The following is a 17,962-nucleotide window of genomic DNA, read 5'->3' as shown; positions in this document are numbered from 1 at the left end:
CACGGCACACGAGGTGTGTGGGCTGGCCAGCACCTCGCACGGCCACCTTTGTCTCCCTTCCCCCCACCCACCAGGCGCTCCTATTTGAGGCCGAGTCGACCTAGGGGAGGCCCAGAACCGGTGCAGACAATCGTCACCGGTGTTGGTTGTGGCCGTGGAGCGGACATCGAATTCGCTTGGGGGTTGTGGTGGTGGTGGGGGTCGCTGGGTTTGTGGTGCTGCGCGCTAAGAGGCCATCCATTTAGTGCGTACGCAAAACTCTGTCAAAACTTGACCCCCCCCCCTTCTCCCTGTACGGACGCGGACTTTTTACACCTTCCCCCCCTAACCTGCGTACCTACGCTTGACGCACCCCCCCCCCCCCCCGAATCTTATAGAACGACCGATATTTAATCTGCGCAGAAACGATCAAAGATGAATAATACTGGTCAACCAAAAAAAAATTCTGGCCTGGACTTTTGCAGCTGTTTTAGACTAATTTCAGGGTGCTGATTCCAAATCTGATCTCAGATTTGCTCTATCATATAATTGTTATGCTATCGGCATACCCCATTTTTATTGATTTTACCCGAAATTAACTCCGTCACTTATGATTGCAAGTTGTTGCGAGTCAGTGACTGCTTTAGTGTTAAAATATGGTGCTGTATTTTTAGGATAGTGTGTTTATAATATCATTTTATGTAGATATCCACATTCATTTAATATTTTTCTTCTGCAGTTTTTATTGAAAATGCAATATTTGATATCTCGACAACCTGATGTGATAGACAAAAACTGATGACAGATTTGGAATCAGCACCCCAAAATTACCTTAAACCCGTTGGAATACCTTATGCCAGAAAAATTGTGTTGACCGGTGTAATTTTAACGTGTTCAAGCAAATCACGACGTTTCGATTGCAACACAAGCAATCATCAGCTGGTAAAACCACAGCAAGATTTGTTTCTTGCGGTGGTTTTCCCACCTGATGATGATTGCTTGTGTTGCAATCGAAGCGTCGTGATTTAATTTATTTTATTTTATACCTACGTTGACTTTACCGAAAGAACCAAAGAATATTGATCTCTGCGGTCACGAAAACTTCAAATCTAGAGTGTTTAAGCGAACAGAAACAGAGAGTCCACACCGCCGGATTATCTAACTAATTTGAAGGCCAAAGTAGATACATTATTATCGAGGCTTCCCCCTCCCCCCGTTTCCTATGCGTACGCACATTGCCAGTAGACCTCCCATACGCAAGCTACGCATTTGGGTCAAAGCCCCCCCCCCCCCATCCTGCATGCGTACGTACTAAACTGGGCTATGATAGCTCGTTTTGCAAAAGCGACCTGACCGCAAATGATAGCCCGAAGAAGCGGGCTCACCATCGCGTGAAATTATCTAGCAGACCAAACACTCGAAACGCGTGGGTGACGTTCATTCTAAATTCGGAGGGAATAAAAATTAACCCGTAAAAACAAAGTTTTTCACTATAAATCCTTTATATGCGTGGCGGCTAGAGTCCTCTCGTCCTCTGGCTTGAGATGGCTGCCACCTATGGGTCAGATGATTGCCTGTCACTATTAAGCAATTGGTAGTTAAATATACAAAAAAATTCCTAATAAGAGTAAAATTTTTGATTTTTTTTCACGAAAATAAATTGTCACGCACAACGAGTCTGTGTGCAAAATGTCAGCTCGATTGGATCACGGGAAGTGGGTTAAAAAACGACCGAAAGATTTGCACGGTCGTAAGCGTGCAAGCAAGCAAGTGAACTTAGTATCAAGGATTTTAAAAAAACCGGAGGAAAAATCCACGCGACCACGGGGAGAGTCACACGCAGACCCCCGACGATTATACAGCAGCAGGCGTCAGGGTCGGTTGATGGAACCGACGACCTCCTGTACACCAGGCGAGGGAGTTAACATCTCGCAATGTCCCACGTGCCTTGCAGTTCCGTTTCCCCAAATCGCTACAACCGCCTCTCGCTCTGCGCTTCGACGCAGACATTTGTTTCAAGCTGCAGGGAAAACCTACCCGCGGGCTTATGGGGCCGTCCATAAATGACGTCACGCACCTAGGGGGGGGGGGGTTAGACATTTGTGACGATGTGTGACGAGGGGGGGGGGGGTTGAGAAATGTGACGTCACATCAAAATGCGCAACTTTAAATAAATATCGTCAACACGTTCTACTTAATTAAATAGACTTTCTAATAAATGTTTTCTCTTACAACATCAGAGTGCAGCGCCACATTAAACACACACGTCTCTGGCGTGGACCAATCAGTTTCAAAGACAATTCATTTATATTATCAGAGCGTGTTTTCTGTTTGCATTGTTTGCATTCTGAACACAAGTGTTGTTCGAGACCGGGCATAAACGTGATGCGACTCGGGCAAGAGGAGCCAGAGATAAAAAAAAAATAGCTTTAAATTTCGATTGAAAGCTTTCGTGACTACAGGGATTCATCTTCTTGATTCTTTCGGTAAAGTCACGTAGAAGGGAAGTAATAAAATAATACAATTAAAACATTTTAAAATAATTGTCACGACGTTTCGGCCGCAACGCAAGCAGCCGTCCTCAGTTGAAGAACAGGTCTGTCGGGGAGACAGCGTCTGAAGCAGCGGAGGAGCGTATCATCGCCACGATGTCTCCTTCGTATTTGTGGATCGGGGCATTGCGTCGTCAAACGTCGTACGGTCTGTTCTGGATGAACCACAGTCGCCACACGACTACTGGAGACTTCTTCTTCTTGGTTCTTTCGGTAAAGTCACGTAGAAGGGAAATAATAAAATAATAAAAATAAAACATAATAAAATAATTCTCACGACGTTTCGGCCACAACGCAAGCAGCCGTCCTCAGGTGAAGAACGGGTCTGTCGGGAAGACAGCGTCTGAATGAAACACCCCAGGCTTGGAGCGTCTATTTAAGCTGTAAATATAATAGCCTCTAGGTGCGACCGTGCGAGAGACAAATAAAATCAATGGGGCGCCATACTATTTGGTTCTTTCGGTAAAGTCACGTAGTCAGGCCTGATGACGGTCGCTTGCGTTGCGATCGAAACGTCGTGATTTGTTTTATTTTATTTTATACCCACGTGACTTTACCGAAAGAGCCAAAGAGTATGGATTCCTGCAGTCACGAAAGCTTCAAATCAATGGGGTGACACCTGGACCAATTGCAGCACCCATTGAGCTTCAGGGCGCCACTGTGGCTAGGAGATGTTAACTACCTCGCCTGGTATGCAGGAGGTCGTGGGTTTGAACCCGACTCTGACGCCTGCTGCTGTATATTTGGAGTTTGCGTTTCTCTCGTCATCACGGTGGCTAGGAGATGTTAACTACCTCGCCTGGTATACAGGAGGTCGTGGGTTCGATCCCGACCCTGACACCTGCTGCTGCTGTATATTTTTGGAGTTTTCGCGTCTCTCCCTCCCCCCCCATTTTTGCGGGAATTTTTCTCCGGGTCCTCCGGTTTTTCCCTCCACATTTAAAATCCACGTGCTTTTATAAAGTGTTCGCCTGCTACAAATGTCCACGTGATACGCCACTTTGTCATTTATGGACGGCCCCTTTGTTTTTCAAACGTAAAAATAGAAATGTAACAATGTTATTAACTACATAGAGGGTTTGATGAAACAATGCAACAGGTGGAAAGAAATTCCATACCCGGATGCAAGCACGTCAGTTGTGTTAACGGGGGAGATTAGGGGCCGTCCATAAATGACGTCACGCACCTAGGGCAGGGGGGGGGGTCAGACATTTGTGACGATGTGTGACGAGGGGGGGGGGGTTTGAGAAATGTGACGTCACATCAAAATGCGCAACTTTAAATAAATATAGACAACACGTTCTACTTAATAAAATAAACTTTTTAATAAATGTTTTCTCCTACAACATCAGAGTGCAGCGCCACGTTAAATACGCACTTCAAAGCGATTTGAAGCAAGTTTATTTTCAAAATGGAAATATGGTTTGGGGGGGGGGGCAGAGCTTTGTGACGTCATATTTAAGGGGGGGGGGTCTGACCACCATCCACCACCACCACCGACCACCACCCACCACCGCCACCACCCCCACCACCACAACCACCCACCACCACCACCACCCACCACCACCCACCACCGCCACCACCCCCACCACCACCACCACCACCCACCACCACCCCCACCCCCACCACCACCACGACAACCACCCACCACCCCCACCACCACCACCACAACCACCACCCCCACCACCCCCACCACCACCCACCACCACCCCCACCACCACCACCACAACCACCCACCACCCCCCACCACCACCACCCCCACCACCACCCACCACCACCCACCACCACCACCACAACCACCCACCACCCCCACCACCCCCACAACCACCCCCACCACCTCCACCACCACCACCCCCCCCCACCACCACCCCCACCACCACCACCCCCACCACCACCCCCACCACCCCAACCACCCACCACCACCCCCACCACCACAACCACCCACCACCCACCACCACCACCCCCTCCACCCACACCCACCACCACCACCCCCACCCCCCCACCACGACCACCCCCACCACCACCACCCCCACCACCACCCCCACCACCACCACCACCCACCCCCACCACCACTACCACCCACCACCACAACCACCAACCCCCACCACCACCACTCCCCGAGCGAGGAAGTGAGAGGGTGACCTGCACCCGGCCGACGGGAAAAGCCATCGCGCAGGAAGTGCGGGGCAGGCCGTAGCGACTTGCCTGCCCCCACCACCACCACCAGCACCTCGCTGCCTGGCCTGCCCCCCCCCCCCACCACCAGCACCACGCTGCCTTGCTTGCCCCCCCCTCCCACCACCACCACGCTGCCTGGCCTGCCCCCCCCCCCACCACCAAGACCACGCTGCCTTGCCTGCCCCCCCCCCCCACCACCAGCACCACGCTGCCTTGCTTGCCCCCCCTCCCACCACCACCACGCTGCTTGGCCTGGCCTGCCCCAACCACCACCAACAACACGCTGCCCCCCCCCCCCCCCCAGGTGCGGTGCGTCTCGAGGTACAGGAGGAGCACATTCCGAGAAGAGTCCTTCGAGACAACGACCGCTCCGTTCCGTCCGCCTGTCACCACACCCACATCCACCTCTCCCTCCTCCCCGGGTCATAAGCGACTGCTGTGTTTACAATTCGTTCACACCAATCTGTGTGTGTGTGTGTCGCTCTGTTCGCACCGTATGTATGAGTTTGTGGGTCTCTGTGTGAGTCTGTGGGTCTCTGTGTGAGTTTATGGGTCTCTGTGTGAGTCTGTGGGTCTCTGTGTGAGTCTGTGGGTCTCTGTGTGAGTCTATGGGTCTCTGTGTGAGTCTGTGGTTCTCTGTGTGAGTCTATGGGTCTCTGTGTGAGTCTGTGGGTCTCTGTGTGAGTCTATGGGTCTCTGTGTGAGTCTGTAGGTCTGTGTGTGAGTCTGTGGGTCTCTGTGTTAGTCTGTGGGTCTCTGTGTGAGTCTATGGGTCTCTGTGTGAGTCTGTAGGTCTGTGTGTGAGTCTATGGGTCTGTGTGAGTATCTATGCGTATGAGTCTCTGTGTGAGTCTGTGGGTCTCTGTGTTAGTCTGTGGGTCTCTGTGTGAGTCTATGCGTCTCTGTGTGAGTCTGTGGGTCTCTGTGTTAGTCTGTGGGTCTGTGTGAGTCTCTATGCGTATGAGTCTCTGTGCGAGTCTGTGGGTCTCTGTGTGAGTCTGTAGGTCTGTGTGTGAGTCTATGGGTCTCTGTGTGAGTCTGTGGGTCTCTGTGTGAGTTTGTGGGTCTATGCGTCTCTGTGTGAGACTATGGGTCTCTGTATGAGTCTATGGGTCTCTGTATGAGTTTGTGGGTCTCTGTGTGAGTCTATGGGTCTCTGTGTGAGTCTGTGGGTCTCTGTGTGAGTCTATGGGTCTCTGTGTGTGTCTATGGGTCTGTGTGTATGTCTATGAGTCTCTATGTACGTCTATGGGTCTGTGTGTATGTCTATGGGTATCTGTGTGAGTCTATGGGTCTCTGTATGAGTTTGTGGGTCTCTGTGTGTGTCTCTATGCGTATGAGTCTCTGTGTGAGTCTGTGGGTCTCTGTGTGAGTCCATGGGTTTCTGTGTGTGTATGGGTCTATGTGTGAGTCTATGAGTCTCTGTGTGAGTCTATGGGTCTCTGTGTGAGTCTGTGGGTCTCTGTGTGAGTCTGTGGGTCTCTGTGTGAGTCTATGGGTCTCTGTGTGAGTCTATGGGTCTCTGTGTGAGTCTGTGGGTCTCTGTGTGAGTCTGTGGGTCTCTGTGTGAGTCTGTGGGTCTCTGTGTGAGTCTGTGGGTCTCTGTGTGAGTTTGTGGGTCTCTGTGTGAGTCTATGGGTCTCTGTATGAGTTTGTGGGTCTCTGTGTGAGTCTGTGGGACTCTGTGTGAGTCTATGGGTCTCTGTGTGAGTCTGGGTCTCTGGGTGAGTCTATGGGTCTCTGTGTGAGTCTGTGGGTCTCTGTGTGAGTCTTTGGGTCTCTGTATGAGTCTGTGGGTCTCTGTGTGAGTCTGTGGGTCTCTGTGTGAGTCTATGGGTCTCTGTGTGAGTCTGTGGGTCTCTGTGTGAGTCTATGGTCTCTGTGTGAGTCTGTGGGTCTCTGTGTGAGTCTGTGGGTCTCTGTGTGAGTCTATGGGTCTCTGTGTGAGTCTGTGGGTCTCTGTGTGAGTCTGTGGGTCTCTGTGTGAGTTTGTGGGTCTCTGTGTGAGTCTATGGGTCTCTGTATGAGTTTGTGGGTCTCTGTGTGAGTCTGTGGGTCTCTGTGTGAGTCTATGGGTCTCTGTGTGAGTCTGGGTCTCTGTGTGAGTCTATGGGTCTCTGTGTGAGTCTGTGGGTCTCTGTGTGAGTCTGTGGGTCTGTGTGAGTATGCGTATGAGTCTCTGTGTGAGCCTATGGGTCTCTGTGTGTGTCTATGGGTCTGTGTGTATGTATATGGGTCTCTGTGTGTGTCTATGGGTCTGTGTGTATATCTATGGGTCTCTGTGTGAGTCTATGGGTCTGTGTGTGTATGGGTCTATGTGTGAGTCTATGGGTCTCTGTGTGAGTCTATGGGTCTCTGTGTGTGTCTATGGGTCTGTTTGTATGTCTATGGGTCTTTGTGTGTGTCTATGAGTCTCTGTGTGAGTCTATCGGTCTCTGTGTGTGTCTATGGGTCTCTGTGTGAGGACTTATTTTATAGTTGTGTTGTTGTTAACTAATGACCATGAACAGATTTTTGTTTTCCAGATCAAATATAATTCACTCAAGTCCCCAATTAGTGCGGCTAAGTTGCTCGTGCGGTGATGGGATAAATGTCATTCGACGGTCCGTTTCAAAGTGGCAGTCCCCTGGGACTGCATTTGAGTTGGGTATGTAGTGTGTTGAACTTCTTTCGCACCGTACGCAACCGACCGTTGCCAATCGGCTCAGGGTTTTTGGACCAGACCACGCATAACCACATCCGGTATTTATAAATCTCGCTTATGAGTAGCCTCACGCCATGTGCCACATCACGGATTTCATCAAGGCTGGAAAATATCACAGTGAGAGGAAACGTAAGCCCCTCGGTAGGTCTGGCGTGGCCACGATTGCAGGTATGAAACAAAGTTACGAGCCGCGGAATTGTCCCAAAACCGCTGTGACTTGGTGCGGTGATTGGGGGGAGGGTTAGGGGTAGTGCCGGATTATCCTCGTTGCAAAAGTAGCTGTGTAGCTACTTTGTAGCTGCTCCAGGTGTAGCTGCTACACGTGTAGCTGCTACAGGTGTAGCTGCTACAGATGTAGATGCTACAGGTGTAGCTGCTACAGGTGTATAGCTGCTACAGGTGTAGCTGCTACAGGTGTGTAGCTACTACATCTGTAGCTACTACAGGTGTAGCTGCTACAGGTGCAGCTGCTACACATGCAGCTGCTACACGTGCAGCTGCTACAGGTGCAGCTACTACAGATGTAGCTACTACACGTGCAGCTGCTACAGATGCTGCTACAGATGCAGCTGCTACAGGCGCAGCTGCTACAGGTGCAGCTGCTACAGGTGTAGCTGCTACAGATGCTGCTACAGATGCAGCTGCTACAGGCGCAGCTGCTACAGGTGCAGCTGCTACAGGTGTAGCTACTACAGATGTAGCTACTACACGTGTAGCTGCAACACGTGTAGTAGCTACTACACGTGTAGTAGCTACACATGTAGTAGCTACTACACTAGTAGTAGCTACTACTAGTGGAGTAGTGTAGTAGTTACGGACCCCGGACTTTCAAGGGCCCCGCGCTAAACGCTTTCAAGCTATCAATTCCGGCTCAGTGATTCTGCACTTGCTCTATTACTATAGTACTACACCGCCTTCAACTTTTACGACCGATTTGTCGCATTATCCGGGCCGTATAGCAAATGACCAAAATCAAATGACTTTACTGTGCGAGTTAAAAAAACAAATACGCGTTTTAATATTTACGTGTCTTTTAAAAAAAAAAATTTGGGGCCCCTTTATAACATTTGCGACAGGCCCCGCTACCAGCTTCATCCGGCACTGGTGGTGGGGAGAAAAAGAATGAAGGGGGGACGTGACGGGCGGGGGTTGCAAAGGGAGATGCAGGAGGCAGTGGGGGAGGGAGGAGAGCGAGCGAGCGAGAGCTCAGAGGAAACACCGAAAACAATGGGACGCAGTTGCCGAGGCGGGCAGGAAAAGGAAGGCGCCAGTCCACAGGCGAGGAACATGACTTACGTCTCAGTAGCTCGGGCAGACCTGGGACCTCAACCCACCTACCGCTCCACCTACCCACCCACCCCTCCACCTACCCACCCACCCCTCCACCTACCCACTCACCCCTCCACCTACCCACTCACCCCTCCACCTACCCACCCACCCCTCCACCTACCCACCCACCCCTCCACCCACCCATCCCTCCACCTACCCACCCACCCCTCCACCTACCCACCCACCCCTCCACCTACCCACTCACCCCTCCACCTACCCACCCACCCCTCCACCTACCCACCCACCCCTCCACCCACCCACCCCTCCACCTACCCACGCACCCCTCCACCTACCCACCCACTCCTCCACCTACCCACCCACCCCTCCACCTACCCACCCCTCCACCTACCCACGCACCCCTCCACCTACCCACCCACTCCTCCACCTACCCACCCACCCCTCCACCTACCCACCCACCCCTCCACCTACCCACCCACCCCTCCACCTACCCACCCACCCCTCCACCGACCCACCCACCCCTCCACCGACCCACCCACCCCTCCACCTACCCACCCACCCCTCCACCTACCCACCCACCCCTCCACCTACCCACCCACCCCTCCACCTACCCACCCACCCCTCCACCTACCCACCCACCCCTCCACCCACCCACCCCTCCACCTACCCACGCACCCCTCCACCTACCCACCCACCCCTCCACCTACCCACCCACCCCTCCACCTACCCACCCCTCCACCTACCCACCCACCCACCCCTCCACCTACCCACCCACCCCTCCACCTACCCACCCACCCCTCCACCTACCCACTCACCCCTCCACCTACCCACCCACCCCTCCACCTACCCACCCACCCCTCCACCTACCCACTCACCCCTCCACCTACCCACCCACCCCTCCACCCACCCACCCCTCCACCTACCCACTCACCCCTCCACCTACCCACCCCTCCACCTACCCACCCACCCCTCCACCTACCCACCCACCACTCCACCTACCCACCCACCCCTCCACCTACTCACCCACCCCTCCACCTTCCCACCCACCCCTCCACCTACCCACCCACCCCTCCACCTACCCACCCACCGCTCTACCTACCAACCCACCCCTCCACCTACCCACCCACCCCTCCACCTACCCACCCATATCCTCCACCTACCCACCCACCCCTCCACCTACCCACCCACCCCTCCACCTACCCACCCACCCCTCCACCTACCCACCCATTCCTCCACCTACCCACCCCACCCCTCCACCTACCCACCCACCCCTCCACCTACCCACCCACCCCTCCACCTACCCACCCACCCCTCCACCTACCCACCCACCCCTTCACCTACCCACCCACCCCTCCACCTACCCACCCACCCCTCCACCTACCCACCTACCCCTCCACCGACCCACCCACCCCTCCACCTACCCACCCACCCCTCCACCTACCCACCCACCCCTCCACCTACCCACCTACCCCTCCACCGACCCACCCACCCCTCCACCTTCCCACCCACCCCTCCACCTACCCACCCACCCCTCCACCTACCCACCCACCGCTCTACCTACCAACCCACCCCTCCACCTACCCACCCACCCCTCCACCTACCCACCCATTCCTCCACCTACCCACCCACCCCTCCACCTACCCACCCACCCCTCCACCTACCCACCCACCCCTCCACCTACCCACCCATTCCTCCACCTACCCACCCACCCCTCCACCTACCCACCCACCCCTCCACCTACCCACCCACCCCTCCACCTACCCACCCACCCCTCCACCTACCCACCTACCCCTCCACCGACCCACCCACCCCTCCACCTACCCACCCACCCCTCCACCTACCCACCCACCCCTCCACCTACCCACCTACCCCTCCACCGACCCACCCACCCCTCCACCTACCCACCCACCCCTCCACCTACCCACCCACCCCTCCACCTACCCACCCACCCCTCCACCTACCCACCCACCCCTCCACCTACCCACCCACCCCTCCACCGACCCACCCACCCCTCCACCTACCCACCCATTCCTCCACCTACCCACCCACCCCTCCACCTACCCACCCACCCCTCCACCTACCCACCCACCCACCTATAAAGTCTAGAAGAAGCGTCTTACTCCCCCGCTGTAGGTCTACTCGGCATTGAATGTTTCCTTCTAGATTTGAAGCGTTCGTGACTGCAAGGATTCATACTCTTAGTTTTTTCGGTTAAAAATGAAATTAACATTAATAAAAAATTAAATATTAATAAAGAATTTTATTATAATAATACATCATTTTGTTATTTTATTTTCATTAATTTTAATTTCATTTTTTACCTCTTAGTTTTGTCGATAAAGTCACGTAGGTAAAAAATGAAATTAAAAATAATAAAAATAAAATAAAAATAAACATTTTATTATTTTATTTTTATTAATTTTAATTTCATTTTTTACCTCTTAGTTTTTTCGGTAAAGTCACGTAGGTAAAAAATGAAATAAAAATTTATAAAAATAATAATAATAAATCATTTTATTAGGTAAAAAATGAAATTAAAATTAATAAAAATAAAATAATAATAAATCATTTTATTATTTTATTTTTTTTAATTTGTATTTAATTTAATTATTTTATTTTTATAAATTTTCATTAAATTTTTTACCTACGTGACTTTACCGAAAAAACTAAGAGCATTGAATGTTTCGGTTTAGGGGCACAACGGCACCTGGCGGGCAGGTGGAGACGATTGAGGAAGAGATTTCTCGTGACTCGTAAATTTTGACAACACAAATGTTTGGTCGTTTGTTTACGTGGCTTATCGTCATCATCGCAATGATCTCGCTGTTCAAGGTTCAGTCGAAACAAAAACGTGTGTGGACCACTCTGTCGGATGTGGATAAAGCACAGAGAGTTGGCACAGTAGGGGGGCACAGGTGGTGCATCGGCCACTCGTCTCAGTCAGTCGACCCGTGGCACCTGCTGGGTCTGCCCCGTGACCTCCTGGTGCACCTAGCCTGGCACAGTAGGGGGCACAGGTGGTGTATCGGCCACTCGTCTCAGTCAGTCGACCCGTGGCACCTGCTGGGTCTGCCCCGTGACCTCCTGTCAGCGGGCGTTCGACACTTCACGTGGCCTCAAGGTGCACCTAGCCTGGCACAAGCGTCGTGGTGTCACGTCACCGCCACTTCGTGGCGAATGGCGTTTGTTGTTGTTGGGATGTGAGCAGTCATCAATTCCTATGGATGGACCGGCACCTGTCATAGGTACGTGGAATTGCCACAGAATGATCCGAGGCCTCTAACCGAAGTGCATTTGTGGAGGGGAGAATATTAAAATTTTGGGGGGAATTTTTTTGTTGAACAGATTTAATAATGTTCACTTTATCGAGGTGGGCGAAAATAACATCGAAACTCAAGAAAAATATTTTGTTCGGGATTTTTTTGGATTTTTTTTTTTTACTTGTTGAACAGATTTAATAATCCATAATAGAGGTTTTTTTGGGTTAGATCGCGTAAATATATAAATGTGTCGTTAAAACCCGCCACCACCCGACACAGCCAACTAGTAAGGGTTGTCACGTAAACAGAACGTGGCCAATTCGTCACTAGTACAGCACTAGTGTGTAGTGTAGTGTATAGTGTAGTGTATAGTGTAGTGTATAGTGTAGTGTATAGTAGTGTATAGTGTAGTGTATAGTGTAGTGTATAGTAGTGTATAGTGTAGTGTATAGTAGTGTATAGTGTAGTGTCTAGTGTAATGTATAGTAGTGTATAGTGTAGTGTATAGTAGTGTATAGTGTAGTGTATAGTAGTGTATAGTGTAGTGTATAGTAGTGTATAGTGCAGTGTATAGTGTAGTGTATAGTGTAGTGTATAACCGTGTATAGTGTAATGTATAGTGTAATGTATAGTAGTGTATAGTGCAGTGTATAGTGTAGTGTATAGTGCAGTGTATAGTAGTGTATAGTGTAGTGTATAGTAGTGTATAGTGCAGTGTATAGTGTAGTGTATAGTAGTGTATAGTGTAGTGTATAGTGTAGTATACTAGTACAGCCACACCGGTTGTGTGTTGGAGAGCCAAGCCACAACATTTATATATTTACGCGATCTAACCCAACAAAAACCTCTATTATGGATGATATTGTTCATGACAGCCTACGTGTCAAACAGATTGAATAATGTTCACGTATCGAGGCGGGCGAAAGAAACATCAAATCTCAAGACGAAACATTTTTGTTTCAGGAAGGGTCCTGCATTTGGGGATGGTTTTGACGAATTCCATGAAGGAGTGGCAGGTGCGAGTGCCCGGAGGGAAAACACCGACCACCACGAGGTTCCGACCATTGCAGATGATCTACAGTTTTTTTGTTGTTGAAGTTACACAGCTATATGGCTATTAAAATATATTTTCTGAAAGTCTGTCTCCAAAATCCTTGCAAAAGAGACTTTTTTTCTGATGGTCTATCGTCATCGTCATCATCGTCGTCATCATCGTCGCCATCGTCATCATCGTCGTCATCGTCATTGTCGTCGTCATCATCGTCGTCGTCGTCGTCATCATCGTCGTCATCGTCATCGTCGTCGTCATCATCGTTGTCATTATCATCGTCGTCGTCGTCGTCGTCATCATCATCGTCGTCATCATCGTCGTCATCATCATCGTCGTCATCATCATCGTCGTCATCATCGTCGTCATCATCATCGTCATCGTCATCACCGTCATCGTCATCGTCATCACCGTCATCGTTGTCGTCATCGTCGTCATCATCGTCGTCATCATCATCATCGTCGTCATCGTCGTCATCCTCTACAGCTATGGTCAATCCACTGCTGGATGAGTGGCTCACATAGCCGCCACCATCTCCTACATCTAGAACTGACAATTAAAAACGAATTTATTTCGAACTGCTTTGTGTTTTTAGTTTGTTGTCCTTCCCCTCGCACCTCCGATGAACACGGTTGGCTACGTACGGTACGAAAGAAGTTCCATATACATACATAGACTCGCACAGAGAGCCATAGACTCACACAAAGACTCATAGACTCACACAAAGACCCATAGACTCACACAGAGACCCATAGACTCGCACAGACACCCATAGACTCACACAGAGACCCATAGACTCACACAAAGACCCATAGACTCACACAGAGACTCATAGACTCAGACAGAGACCCATAGACTCACACAAAGACCCATAGACTCACACAGAGAGCCATAGACTCACACAGAGACCCATAGACTCACACAGAGACTCATAGACTCACACAAAGACTCGTAAACTCACACAGAGACTCATAGACTCAGACAGAAACCAATAGACTCACACAGAGACCCATAGACTCATACAGAGACCAATAAACTCACACAGAGACCCATACTCACACAGAGACCCATAGACTCACACAGAGACCCATAGACTCACACAGAGGCCAATAGTCTTAAGACACTGTTTATGAGGTTCCTGTATTTGGATAGGGGATTTTTTTTTCTAAACCAAAATTATTATTTTTTAAACCAAAATTCTATTATTTTAATAAAAATTCGACTTTTTTTAAAATCGAAATTCTATTTTTTTCAAACCAAAATTATATTTTTGAAACCAAAATTATATATTTTTGAAAACAAATTTCTTTTTTTTTTCAAACAAAAGTTACGTATTTTTTTTCTTAAAGGGGGTGTGTCTCTGTGTGCGCGTGTGCAAGGAAACCGAAGTGTCCAGAGAGCAAAACTAAAAAAAGAAAAGCCCAACGACCCCCACACGAGTGTCGCTTGTTCACGACATACGAAGGCAATCCCCAGTGGCGAACGTCCAATGTAGTTGGGACAACGTTGCCATAGACCGAGCACCTGTACAGCAGGTGTCACAGGTAGTCACCTGTACAGCAGGTGTCACATGACGTCACCTGGTCAACAGGCGTCACAGATAGTCACCTGTACAGCAGGTGTCACATGACGTCACCTGTACAGCAGGTGTCACATGACGTCACCTGTACAGCAGGTGTCACATGACGTCACCTGTACAGCAGGTGTCACAGGTAGTCACCTGTACAGCAGGTGTCACATGACGTCACCTGGTCAACAGGCGTCACAGATAGTCACCTGTACAGCAGGTGTCACATGACGTCACCTGTACAGCAGGTGTCACATGACGTCACCTGTACAGCAGGTGTCACATGACGTCACCTGTACAGCAGGTGTCACATGACGTCACCTGTACAGCAGGTGACACAGGTAGTCACCTGTACAGCAGGTGTCACATGTAGTCACCTGAACAGCAGGTGACACATGACGTCACCTGTACAGCAGATGTCACAGGTAGTCACCTGTACAGCAGGTGTCACATGACGTCACCTGTACAGCAGGTGACACAGGTAGTCACCTGTACAGCAGGTGTCACATGTAGTCACCTGAACAGCAGGTGACACATGACGTCACCTGTACAGCAGATGTCACAGGTAGTCACCTGAACAGCAGGTGTCACAGGTAGTCACCTACACAGCAGGTGTCACAGGTAGTCATCTGTACAGCAGGTGTCACAGGTAGTCACCTACACAGCAGGTGTCACAGGTAGTGACCGTGTCAGCAGGTGTCACAGGTAGTCATCTGTACAGCAGGTGTCACAGGTATTCACCGTGTCAGCAGGTGTCACAGGTAGTCACCTGGACAGCAGGTCTCACAGGTAGTGACCTGTACAGCAGGTGTCACAGGTAGTCACCTGTACAGCAGATGTCACAGGTAGTCACCTGTACAGCAGGTGTCACAGGTAGTCACCTACACAGCAGGTGTCACAGGTAGTCACCTACACAGCAGGTGTCACGGGTAGTCACCTGTACAGCAGGTGTCATGGGTAGTCACCTGTACAGCAGGTATCACAGGAAGTCACCTGTACAGCAGGTATCACAGGAAGTCACCTGTACAGCAGGTGTCACAGGTAGTCACCTGGTCAACAGGTGTCACATGACGTCACCTGTACAGCAGGTGTCACAGGTAGTCACCTGTACAGCAGGTGTCACATGACGTCACCTGTACAGCAGGTGTCACAGGAAGTCACCTGGTCAACAGGTGTCACATGACGTCACCTGTACAGCAGATGTCACAGGTAGTCACCTGTACAGCAGGTGTCACATGACGTCACCTGTACAGCAGGTGTCACATGACGCCACCTGTACAGCAGGAGGGGGGGGTGTGATTCTCCAGAGCTCAGAGGCCCCCTGCTTGTGCCTCACCTTCACCAACATCCCAATCGACCCGATGGCAACTGCAGTCTCACCGTGGCCGGCTACATGAAAGCGACACCCCCCCACCACCCCCCACCGCTCCCCAAGCGGTCCGCATTCGTGGTTCACGTTGGACATTCGCCTTTCTCGACGAAGGCAGTGGCACAGAGGAAGGGGGAAATGGTCCCCCTCCCCCTGCGGCATTCCGCTCATGATTGAAGCGACCGAGGCAGGCTTTCCCATCCATCCCCTCCCCCCCTCCCTCCTTGGCAAGCGAGCACGCCCATTGTGAACTCGTGCACGTTTCCTCGGTTCCCACACTAAATATAGCAAGCCAGGGTCCTGTAGATTCTACTCGGCACGGCTCCCCCACTGCCCAAGACGCGAGAGGGCTTCTCAGATGCTGCGCGTGCCCCCTCTGTCGACGGATGACCGATAAACTATGAAACGATACGAACGGGTTTCATACGCTTGCTTTTGGATACTTATACGCTTTCTTTTGGATACTGTTTTTTATTACATTTTGTCACCGGTAAACTATGAACTATTTCAGCACGCGGTGATTGTGAATGTTGTAGTGGGTTTACTCTCTAACACACAAGCGGTGATTGTGAGTGTTGTAGTGGGTTTACTCTCCAACACACAAGCGGTGATTGTGAATGTTGTAGTGGGTTTACTCTCTAACACACAAGCGGTGATTGTGAATGTTGTAGTGGGTTTACTCTCCAACACACAAGCGGTGATTGTGAATGTTGTGGTGGGTTTACTCTCTAACACACAAGCGGTGATTGTGAATGTTGTAGTGGGTTTACTCTCTAACACACAAGCGGTGATTGTGAATGTTGTAGTGGGTTTACTCTCTAACGCACAAGCGATGATTGTGAATGTTGTAGTGGGTTTACTCTCTAACACACAAGCGGTGATTGTGAATGTTGTGGTGGGTTTACTCTCTAACACACAAGCGGTGATTGTGAATGTTGTAGTGGGTTTACTCTCTAACACACAAGCGGTGATTGTGAATGTTGTAGTGGGTTTACTCTCTAACGCACAAGCGATGATTGTGAATGTTGTAGTGGGTTTACTCTCTAACACACAAGCGGTGATTGTGAATGTTGTAGTGGGTTTACTCTCTAACACACAAGCGGTGATTGTGAATGTTGTAGTGGGTTTACTCTCTAACACACAAGCGGTGATTGTGAATGTTGTAGTGGGTTTATTCTCTAACACACAAGCGGTGATTGTGAATGTTGTAGTGAGTTTACTCTCTAACACACAAGCGGTGATTGTGAATGTTGTAGTGGGTTTACTCTCCAACACACAAGCGGTGATTGTGAATGTTGTAGTGGGTTTACTCTCCAACACACAAGCGGTGATTGTGAATGTTGTAGTGGGTTTACTCTCTAACACACAAGCGGTGTGTGCTGAACTCGTAACTTCCAAAAACTAATATAATGGACATTAGTTTATTTATACTGCAGGAGGAATCCGATGAGCTTTAATGCTCTTTTTCACATATTTCCAGTAGAGTGGCACGGGGTAAGATCGTTACAACAACAAACAGTACAAAACACACGATAGTCGTGCAAGATAGAGAAATGAACAAAAGTCACTAAAAATATAAAAAAAGACTTTAAGTATAAATTGCATAAGTACATACATTCCTGCAAATTTTTCCCACACTAATATTACGCAACATGCAAACTCGAATCGTTGCGGAGATCACGATACGTATCATTTAAATCACAATCTGTATTTATTCCGGAGGAGGAATCCGATGCGCTATAAAGCTTTTTTATTCACAGATGTCCAGCAGACCGTATCTTTCAAACTAAACCGGTAATATTACATCGGACACCGTGAAGTCGAATCGCTTCCCACCCCCACCCCCCAAAATGCGGGTCCCAGGGCGGTCACCCCGATTCTCCGTACCCCCGTGCCTCTTATAAATCTCAACGTTCATCCTTCAAAGTCCCATCACAAGGGAGAAATACAAATAGACAAACAAAATATTTGCCCGCATTGAAACGTCTGTACGCCGTATGGACCTGAAACCTCAATTA

At 50.1% G+C, this 17,962-nt stretch overlaps 1 protein-coding gene across 1 annotated transcript in view; it reads left to right on the top strand.

Moving 5' to 3' along the window:
• The window catches only part of LOC133360360 (troponin I, slow skeletal muscle-like), a 277,194-nt gene that overhangs the window by 66,769 nt on the left and 192,463 nt on the right, over positions 1-17,962 (top strand). The gene's annotated exons all lie outside the window — the stretch shown is intronic.

The sequence above is a fragment of the Lethenteron reissneri genome, chromosome 68, assembly GCF_015708825.2.
Source record: "Lethenteron reissneri isolate LAM-NWPU_2019-01 chromosome 68, ASM1570882v1, whole genome shotgun sequence".
Classification (NCBI taxonomy): domain Eukaryota; kingdom Metazoa; phylum Chordata; class Hyperoartia; order Petromyzontiformes; family Petromyzontidae; genus Lethenteron; species Lethenteron reissneri.
Note: the sequence above shows the minus strand (reverse complement) of the source record. Positions and strands in the feature narration are given on the sequence as shown.